This window comes from Rutidosis leptorrhynchoides, chromosome 4 (assembly GCF_046630445.1).
Source record: "Rutidosis leptorrhynchoides isolate AG116_Rl617_1_P2 chromosome 4, CSIRO_AGI_Rlap_v1, whole genome shotgun sequence".
In the NCBI taxonomy this organism is placed as follows: Eukaryota; Viridiplantae; Streptophyta; class Magnoliopsida; order Asterales; family Asteraceae; genus Rutidosis; species Rutidosis leptorrhynchoides.
In genome coordinates, this window is record NC_092336.1 from 118,277,888 (window position 1) to 118,288,657 (window position 10,770).

The following is a 10,770-nucleotide window of genomic DNA, read 5'->3' on the forward strand; positions in this document are numbered from 1 at the left end:
GTAGTCTTGTTTTTACATATGTAGTTCATTGTTAATACACTTAATGATATGTTTACTTATCATTTATCATGATTAAACATAGTGTATCAATATCTTAATATGATTCATATGTATTTAGTAAGACGTTGTTATAATGATAATCGTTATATATATCGTTTTCGAGTTTCTTAATTCAATAGTCTCATTTTTGTGTATATAACTCATTGTTAAAATACCTAATGAGATACATACTTATCATGATATCATGTTAACTATATATATATATATATATATATATATATATATATATATATATATATATATATATATATATATATATATATATATATATATATATCCATATATATGTCATCATATAGTTTTTACAGGTTTTAACGTTCGTGAATCACCGGTCAACTTGGGTGGTCAATTGTCTATATGAAATCTATTTCAATTAATCAAGTCTTAACAAGTTTTATTGCTTAACATGTTGGAAACACTTAATCATGTAAATAACAATTTCATTTGATATATATAAACATGGAAAAGTTCGGGTCACTACATTTTGAGCCCGTGAGATGCATGGTGGATATAATACAACTGATTATATATGATATTTGATTTGTCCATGTCATCCACATCAGTTTTCAATTTGAATTTTAGGAGCTCGTGCGTTGCACGGCGGATTTAATATTATTGCGTACGTATAATATTAATTCATAACATTAAAACATATATTATGTTTCATATATCTTATACGAATGAAACATATTTAAAAAATAGATTATACTTGATGGATCTCATAATAATGAAACATACTTTAAATATTTAAAAAAAAATAACAATCCTTTCAGCAATTGTATAGACGACATCATCAAACTTGTGTTTGGAACACCGGTTTGAAGTACTGAATGAGTGGTTAACTGGTTATAGATAAACACAATTGATAAGCTCGAAGATCGTCTGTCTTTAAATTTAATTATTTAAACATATTGGTCAATCGGAATACGCATCACAAACTGTTATTGGTCATCTTTATTCACGGACCACAACAATATCGAAACATATTTAAAACATAGATTATGTTTCATATATCTGATAAGAATGAAACATATTTAAAAAAATAGATTATACTTGATGGATCTCATAAAATACGGAGGCTTTTAGATAAAATACGGAGTACATTTTTAGCATGTTGTAAAACATTAGTGTAATTAAACGTTTGATTTTTTTTTTTATCATGTTAATAGGTAATAACAGAAACCAATTTTTAGTAATTAAATTAAATTAGTTTACTCCGTATTATAAACACAAGTAAAATCAATGTGTTTCTATAACATAGAACTAATTAAATTAAAATGTTACTCTAATTATTTTGGATAAATTTTAGTATTGTCATGTACTCTGTATCATATAAACGAATTATATATATAAAATAAATGAGTGGAGATTTTAGTGATCCCCAAAACACTTGCACAAATGCCAAAAAGATGACAAAAAGAAACCTAGCCTATAGTTTTTAGTGTACATCCCAAGGACTAACAAAGTCAAATTGCCAAATAAAGATAACAAACGAAGGACTGGGATTGCAAAAGATTTTAAACTGCATAGGACTTGCTCTGCATAACTTCTGAAACCGCAATAAAATTACACGGTCAATCCCTGCAGTCCTTAAAACCATAAAATCACCATCTGAGTCTGCATCCTTTGAGAACCACTTCATGTCAGTCCAAAACCTTAACATTCTGCTAGCATTACCATCAAAATTAGTGCCCAAACCCCTCTTAAATCTCCACAACCTTGCCTATTGCTGAACCATATTGAAAATACCATAATTCACTAACCAAAAGTCTTTAAAATTTGACAATGGGAATCCAGGCTGTGATAAAACCCTAAGGTGTCCAAAATTTTCTCTAGTAGGTTTTAAAACTCCACTTTTGCACTCATGTTCAAGACAAAAAATAGTGGAATCATCCATTACCATAAGTAAAATAATATCATCAATAAAATCCTTATTGCAACCCATTAGACCTGCAACTTTGACTGGAGGTCTGACCTGGTCAACAATTTGTGATTTTAGGATCCTTTGAAAATCCTGCCTTTTACTTATCATCTTACACCATAATCCAAAATTTATGCACCCTTCATAATCCCAAATAATCCTTAACCATAAAGAATCATGCAACCCTAAACCTGCAGTTTTGACTAAAAGTCCACTCTGGTCAACTTTTTGAGAAATAAACATCCATTTGAAAAACTTCATTTTTCTAACCATCATATACCATAAATCAAACTTTAAGCACCTCCCATATTCCAAGAATACCATTAAGTATAATTTTGTACGGTTTTAAGCCAAAAAAATACTCCCAAGTTATATGAATATTGAACATTTATAGTATATTTTGTTGGAAGTTTAAAAGATTCCATACGTATTGTTGGCTGTTATTGAGCCAACGGGATGGCGTCATTTCTCGAGTGTTGATCATGGCAGCCTTCAATAAGGATAAGAAACAATTCATTTGTTAGTGTATAACAAACACAATAAAAAATATATGTATAGTAAATGACATGGAAACAATAAAATTACCACACAGGTCAACCTATACATACAAAGTTACATACTACTAATTGATATAAAAATCCCAATAACATAAACTGTACCTCTTAAAATTTTCCTATAAATTTAATAAGCTAATAGACGATTCATGTTCATTCACTACAGTTATTACAAATCTAACAAATATCACAACAAAATAAATCTAATAAACATAAATATTCTAAATCTACTAAGCATCAACTTCATCTAATATACAATCAAAATCACTGTTTTCTAAACTGAAAGAAGCTGAGCCACTGACCATAGGCTGTGAACCATTATCAAAACCATTCTTTTAGCCAAAATAACATATTGCATTGGAATCATTTATTAATCAATTATATAACAATCTAAACATCCAAATAGATTCAGAAAATCCTACTCAATTCATGTGATCCTCTTTCATTTGCACCTCTACTGTAACATTTTTCATGAGCAAGTGCAAGAACAATTTTCATGTATATAAGTTGCAATGTCTAATAAAATTGATTGAAACAAAAGTGTTGGTGCAATTTAAGTTTCTACTTAGATATATATTCTTATGCTTATGCACATACCCTTTTCAAATGCATCATGCTTATGCATAAGTAGCAGTGAACGCATCGGGAAATACCGTTCTTTCTGTGTTTGCACCTCACTGGTTGTTCCAGGACATGTGAAATGAACAAACTGTTTCGTGTTAGGTTGTTACTAATAATAAGAATGTAAAATATGGTGTTAATTATTGTACCTTGTATTTTTCAGGCTGTTGTGCAAGTATCGCATTTAATGAGTATCAATTTTGCTTTTTTCGAGTTCAACATCTTCAAACTTAATGGAGATGATGGTCAATCGAAAAGGGTACAGATACACATAACAATAACACAACACACCATCAATAACAGCAGGTATAAGTCAATAAATAGAAAGGAAATAATGAATAGAATAGCTAAAAGAACAAAATACTAATACATATTTCTTTAAAAAAAAAATATAAATTGATAGTAAACCCAAATACCTTAACGAAGATGATAACCCAAATGCAATCAAAGGACCTACAATAATGGCATTATAAAATTAAATATACACCAAAGAGTAACTAAAATACCCAAAATCCAACGGAATTGAACATAATCTAAAACTCATGAAGTTTAAAAATGAAAAATACCCAATTTTTTGGTAACCCACTACAACACTTGGTAACCACTGCAAATATTAAAAAAAAAAAAAAAAAAAAAGAACAAATGTTAACAGCTGTATAAAAAAGATATTCATGAAAGTTAATAACAACAAAGAAACATAAACTACAGACATTAATATTAATATACCATTCAAAACAGAATCGTTAGGAGCATTCGACGTACTGAATCGATCCTGCCCACAATATCGTTAGAATTAAGAAACACTACACAATACAAAGCATGATGAAATTTCATTAGAACATAAATATAGAAATTACATCAAACCACATGAAAATTATGAATGGTTGTACAAAATTAACCATTTGTTATGTTAATATAATATAACTAAACAACGTATTGAATATATGAACGCATTATTATACCAGATTATTCTATCATATGAACATAGTAGTCTTATAAAAGTTGAACAACTTGTTAGCATTCATTGACTACAGATATACATAACTTTAAGATGACTAATAGCATTCATTGACCATAAGATGGCATACATGGAGGCGTAATAGGGTTGGCTAACTGCTGTGTAGTTACCTGGTCACCAATTTTTTTGTTTTAGGCACAACCAATTTACCAACAACTGCAACATATAATAGAACACAAAGAAATTATTAAAAACAAAACCCTAATTGAATGATCTTAATCCTTTTCCTGGGAAACAAAACCAATTATTAGAATCCGGCATATATGAAACACCTCTGATAAACAACTTGTTTAGAAACCGAAATCATTTCAATGGTATGATTCGTACTCCAAAATAAGAGAGAAATCATATATGAAACATCTCTGATAAATCTATGTTTCTAATTAAAAATACAACAAAAAAAACCCTAAATAAGAGAGAAAACCTGACATATTTTTTCAGAAACCTCATTATTTCTCTGAACTATCGCTTCTTCCCCCTAAATCGAATTACGTAACAGTCAAACAATTAAAAAAACCTAATAAAACTGAAAAGAGATCCAAAAAAAGTAAATCAAACCCATAGAAAAGGAAGTTAATATACAAATTATACATACCTGATTCCGATGGTGATGGGTTTTTCTCCAAATTATACATACCTGAAGATTCAAAAGAATTTAAATTAAGTTATGATAGAAGTAAACAAATGAACAGATCGTAAAGAAGAAATTATGTTATCAAAGAATATATTCTATAATCGGATTCTCATCATATACCGTGACTTACATATTGTTGGATCGTCGACTTGCGTTTATTGAAGAACCCTAATTGTATCTGAATGACGATTTGAAGAACCCTAATTGTATGTGGATGAATCGTTGATTTAAAGAATCGTTGATTTGAAGAACCGTTGTACAGTAGTCGATATCACCTAAGAGAATCATTGATTTGAAGAACCGTAATTGGTGTATGACTACTGCGATTATGTTGTTGGTGCCGAAAGATGCTTTTTGCACATGGTGCCTGCAAAAAGTAAGTCTTAAAGAGGATTAAAATTCAAATTTGAATATGATTTCAAAAACTTGGGCCACACTTGGGCCACATGGATGGTGATGTGTTGTATGTATCTATATGTATATGTATTGATAAGTTGTGAGGTAAAAAAGAATAGCAACAAATCTTGTATATGTATAGGTTTTATGTGAAACATACCTCTCTTCTAAGTGGCCTTTAAATTATGGGTTGGATTTCTAAGTGGCCCTTAAATCATGGGTTGGATGACACATAGGACATATGCTTATAAATTTATATTTAGTTAGAGATATATAGAGATATACTAGTGAAGGGACCCGTGGTTTCACGGATTTTTTAAGAAAAAATTGTTGAATGATTTATATTGAGCAACATCTTAAACTTGCTGAACTCAACATTGTAAAAGTATAGTTGAAAATTGTAATGACCCGGAATTTTCCGACTAAATTATACTTATGAGATTAATATTTACATAAATTAAACCATACCAACATGATAAGCAATCCAAATTGTTGAGATTTGTGTTTTTGAAAAGAGTTTTACACAACGTTTGACGGTCCAATATGACCGATGATATCACGAACTATATAACATACGATAATTATACGTTTGTGTATATATATGTATTTATATATATTTAACATGATCTAAGGATGGTTTAACATCTCATTGTGTACTAATGACAATGAGTTATAAGTATATTTTGAAACTACTAACTTAAGTTTTCAAAACGATAACTATACGTAACATTCTTTGATATATATACTTATAATCTATAATGCTTATACATGTATCGTATATATAATGTATTTAATCACTTTTTAAGGACTTAAATACATAAAACAATATAAGTATATTCACAAAAGATAGCTATATTTGAATTCTCGTTCCGTTTCCTCAAGATTTCTATACGTATATCTAGGGTATATGTACCCGTATCATACCCAGCTTCTATACGTATTTACTATTGGTATATACACATCAAATCAACATCCTAATCAACATTATTACTGCCCTAGATATGAGGTAACTAAGGTTTGTCAAGTAGTATGAATTATTAGTAAGAAAACAAAATTTGGAATCCTTTTCTTTCTTTATAAACTAAAAACGTTTTTATAAATGAACACCATTTCTTCACTCCATTTTCTCATACATACACCCTCATTTATCTCTCAAAATACTCCTAACTTCATACTTGATCATCTCCAAGCATTTTCTCCATCATTTAGCTTCAATTACAAGCCTTAAACACCATAAGAAAACTCTTTCAAGAACATATCAAAATAACCACCCATTTGAAGAAGTTTACTTCCAACCTTTTGATCTAACTCCACCACTCTTTGATTCCAAGATTATTTCTTATCTTTTGCAGTAACTTTGTCCAAGTAACTTGAGGTAGTAACCTTGTTCATAATCTTATTCAATTCATATTCATATAGCTGTCTTATTTTGTGGTATAAAATTTTAACAACAAGAACATAGTTTGAATGATTTCAAACTTGTTCGCAAACTAAATAGATCCTTCTAACTTGACTTTTAAAATACTTCAAGACCTGTAATATATCATAATGATATGCTAACCTAACAAGATATAACTTGGTTTTACAAAGAACATCTTAAAAACTGAATCTACGTCGTCGGAGTGCAACCGGGGGCTGTTTTGGGTTGGATAATTAAAAACTATCTTGAACTTTGAATTGGAAGTTCATGTTCTGGAAAAATGATATTTCTTATGAATATGTTAACACATAAAAATTTCATGGTTTAACTCAAAGTGTAAGTATTTTTAGAAAAATGATCATTAAATGTTGTTTTTATGATGGAAAATGATCACTTTCATAAGTTTCACCAAAGTTTGACCTATAACCTATGATTTTGAATACAAACTAAGGTATTTTCGGTTTATATTCTTAAAATTTGACTCGATCCAAGGAAGTGGCAAGTTGAACCAACAAAAACAGAGTTGTAATGAAGAAACTACGACTAAAACAAGATTGGGTATCCGAAGCTAGTTTAGCTACGAAAATATTTGGAGAAAAAGTAAATTAATCATATCTTTTCTAATTAATATGATATTTTATATATAATTACTTATGATTTGATTTTATATATTTCAGGACCACCCGTAAACAACACGAGAAGATTAATCATAAGACCTCATGATTGTACACAACACGTCATTTGACAACACGGTACTTTATGTACGCAACACGTCATTTGACAACATGGTACCATGGGTCGAGATTAATTCTGATCAATACAAATACGATGGGGTCTTTATTTATTTTATTTAAGCAACTAATTGTGGACCACTAACATCGGACTGCTAACTACAGACTAATAAAATATTAAAAGTATATATATATGTAACGATTACTTAAAAAGAAAATATGTTGATATATTATATATATGGTTAGGTTCGTGATATCTATCGGAGACCAAGTCGAATTAAATACCTTCAAGGCAAAAGTGAGTTTCATTTGCTCCCTTTTTAATTGCTTTTGCAATATATATTTTTGGGCTGAGAATACATGCGCTGCTTTTATAAATATTTACAAAATAGACACAAGTACTTAAAAATATATTCTACGTTGAGTTGTACCACTGGCATATTTCCCTGTAGCTTGGTAACTACTATTTACATGGGTATTGTAAACGCGAATCCTGTTGATAGATCTATCGGGCCTGACAACCCCAACCGGACTGGACGACCAGTATTCAACGGTTGCACAGTACTTCGTATTGGTGACTACACTTGGTACGGTGTAGTGAGATTTCATAATAAAGGGAATATGCGACGTTGGTTAAATGTTAAGTATGGTTACCAAGTGCTCAACCACTTAGAATGCTTTACATACACTTGCGAGTGTATTATGTTTATGATTATGAAATCTTGTGGTCTATTAACATATTGAAATGATTGTTATGATAAACCTATGAACTCACCAACCTTTTGGTTGACACTTTAAAGCATGTTTATTCTCAGGTACGAATTAAGTCTTCCGCTGTGCATTTGCTCAATATAAGGACATTACTTGGAGCCGGTCATCGCAATGGGACCAAATGTTGATGACTTCGTCCAGGTGGATTAGGACGGGTCCTTTCAGTTGGTATCAGAGCGGTGGTCGTAGCGAACCAGGTGTTGCATTAGTGTGTCTAACTAGTAGTTGTTAGGATGCATTAATGAGTCTGGACTTCGACCGTGTCTATATGTCAAAAGTTTTGCTTATCATTTCTAGTCGAAAATCATCTGCTTATCATCTTTAGGAAATTACCTGCTTATCATTCATAAGTCTAGACACGTTTTACTGCATTTACTGCATTGATAGTGTATAGACGAATTCTTATCTTAGCGTATCTGTTATTGCGAACTTTGACTGATATCTTTTCAAAGATTCTCCGTAATTTACGGGATTTTGGTATTATATATACATATGTAAATTATGTATTGAAGAGTACCAAATCTAACTCCTATAATCTATTCCATACCAAAAATTCATTTTCCCCATTATACAAGATGGATTCCGCATCTAGTTCGAATTCTTCAGATTCCGACAGTTATGCCGATATGGATTTCCATTCGGGCTCCGAAAGCAGCGTCACCGGAATGGATCAACCAATTTCCCATCATCTATTCTGGATGAATTGGGGATGGGTTCGTAATATACTAAATCACTGGAGACAAGAAGAAGGTGATCCATTCCATCCACCAAATTGCCCTCTTGGCGATGAACCTGAAGCACTTACCAGCGAACCTATTTGAAACACCATTTTCTCTCTCATTTCTAGAGTATCTCGTCACGATTATATATTATCCCATATTACAAATCTTGTTCATTCGCTCGCTCCAACCGCCAATCATCCCGGTGTACTAGCAGAAGTTAACGAACTTCGCGCTTGCGTGACGGCTTTGGAGAACATGGTGCGAAGGTTGCAAACACCAGCAGCAGCACCAGCAGCATAATCAGCACCACCATCAATAACATCAACAATACCATCATCACCACTAACAAACAACATCCGCATCACACGTCTCGACATCATAATCTGTCCCACAAACATCAACATCATACGCACCATAGATACCAAGGAGTACCAACAATAATGAACGATGAAGTATTGATCCATAACTTCATTGATATTCTGCGAAGAATATGTGGTTTCAAAAAGTTTTAGAGATTTCTTATTCTAGCTCAAACCGAAAAGCAAATGAGATTAATATCATATTAACTCATTAAATTCATGATTTCATCTGAAGAAAATATATATGTATATATGTTTTCATAAAGATTGTAATTAAAAGTTCTTTTGTACAAAATATTAATGGTGAAATTTTTTTTTAACGGGTAGGTAATACCCGAGGAATAATTAGATTTCATCTTAATAAGTTACATTGTACATTCGTCGAAGCTGATTCAACAGTCATTTACTATCCTACTTACAACCACTGATATACGTATTCGTTCACCGCAGAATAACCATTTTCATTCAATTTCATATTTGGATTTTGACTTCCCAGAATCCAACAAGTGGCATATGAAGAAAACATATGACAAAATAAAATCTGTTAGAAACAAACAAATTAACTATGAAAAATTTTGTTAAGAATCCACGCTAACTGTTCCAGCTAACTGTTCCTAGCTAACTGATTACATTTTATTTATCACAGTTTATTTATCGCAATTTAATTATCGCACTTTTATTTATCGTCATTTAATTTCTGTAATTATTTTATGCACTTTAAATATCGGGACACGTATACAATGTTTTGACATATCATATCGACACATCTATATATATTATTTGGAATCACCATAGACACTCTATATGCAGTAATGATCGAGTTCTCTATACAGGGTTGAGGTTGATTCTACAATAATATATATAGTTTGAGTTGTGATTGAGTCTGAGACGTATACGGGTCACGACACGTATTAATTAATTCGTATATTATATATTAAACTATATATGAATTATTGGACTGTTACTGTGGACTATCGACTGTGGACTAATGACATTGGACAATTAAAATGAATTAAAATATTGATTATAACATATGAAACTAAACATTTCTTCAAGATTGCCACTTGATTTCATCTTAAACCTCATTGTATCTCGACGATTACAATCAGCGTTCAAATCTATCATGATTCTTAAAAACACCTCAATCGAGAGGATAAACCAACCGCACTTCATCTACGGAAGAAAAGATTGATGCATATAGTTATGCACCTGAAAAACCCTCAGAAACTGAGTAAACGTTTGACACGTATCTGTTCTAGTTCCTTTGACATTGTTATTGAAATGTCCCGTTCTTATTGATTAAAAACGTTCCATATTAATTGATTTCGTTGCGAGGTTTTGACCTCTATATGAGACGTTTTTCAAAGACTGCATTCATTTTTAAAACAAACCATAACCTTTATTTCATAAATAAAGGTTTAAAAAGCTTTACGTAGATTATCAAATAATGATAATCTAAAATATCCTGTTTACACACGACCATTACATAATGGTTTACAATACAAATATGTTACATCGAATTCAGTTTCTTGAATGCAGTTTTTACACAATATCATACAAACA

At 30.9% G+C, this 10,770-nt stretch overlaps 1 long non-coding RNA gene across 8 annotated transcripts; it reads right to left on the reverse strand.

Annotated features, from left to right (window-relative positions):
* Positions 1–1,416: 1,416 nt before the first annotated feature.
* On the reverse strand, positions 1,417–5,145 carry LOC139840072 (uncharacterized). 8 transcript variants are annotated; one of them, XR_011757223.1, is made up of 8 exons: positions 4,939–5,145; positions 4,770–4,811; positions 3,883–3,959; positions 3,723–3,760; positions 3,573–3,609; positions 3,306–3,385; positions 3,133–3,244; positions 1,417–2,471 (listed from the first exon to the last, which is right to left on the reverse strand). It is a non-coding gene; the product is annotated as an uncharacterized lncRNA (long non-coding RNA). The 8 variants fall into 8 exon arrangements; XR_011757225.1 differs by having other exon boundaries at positions 1,417–1,724; positions 2,409–2,471; positions 3,306–3,609; XR_011757222.1 differs by having other exon boundaries at positions 1,417–1,789; positions 2,409–2,471; positions 3,306–3,609.
* Positions 5,146–10,770: the final 5,625 nt, after the last annotated feature.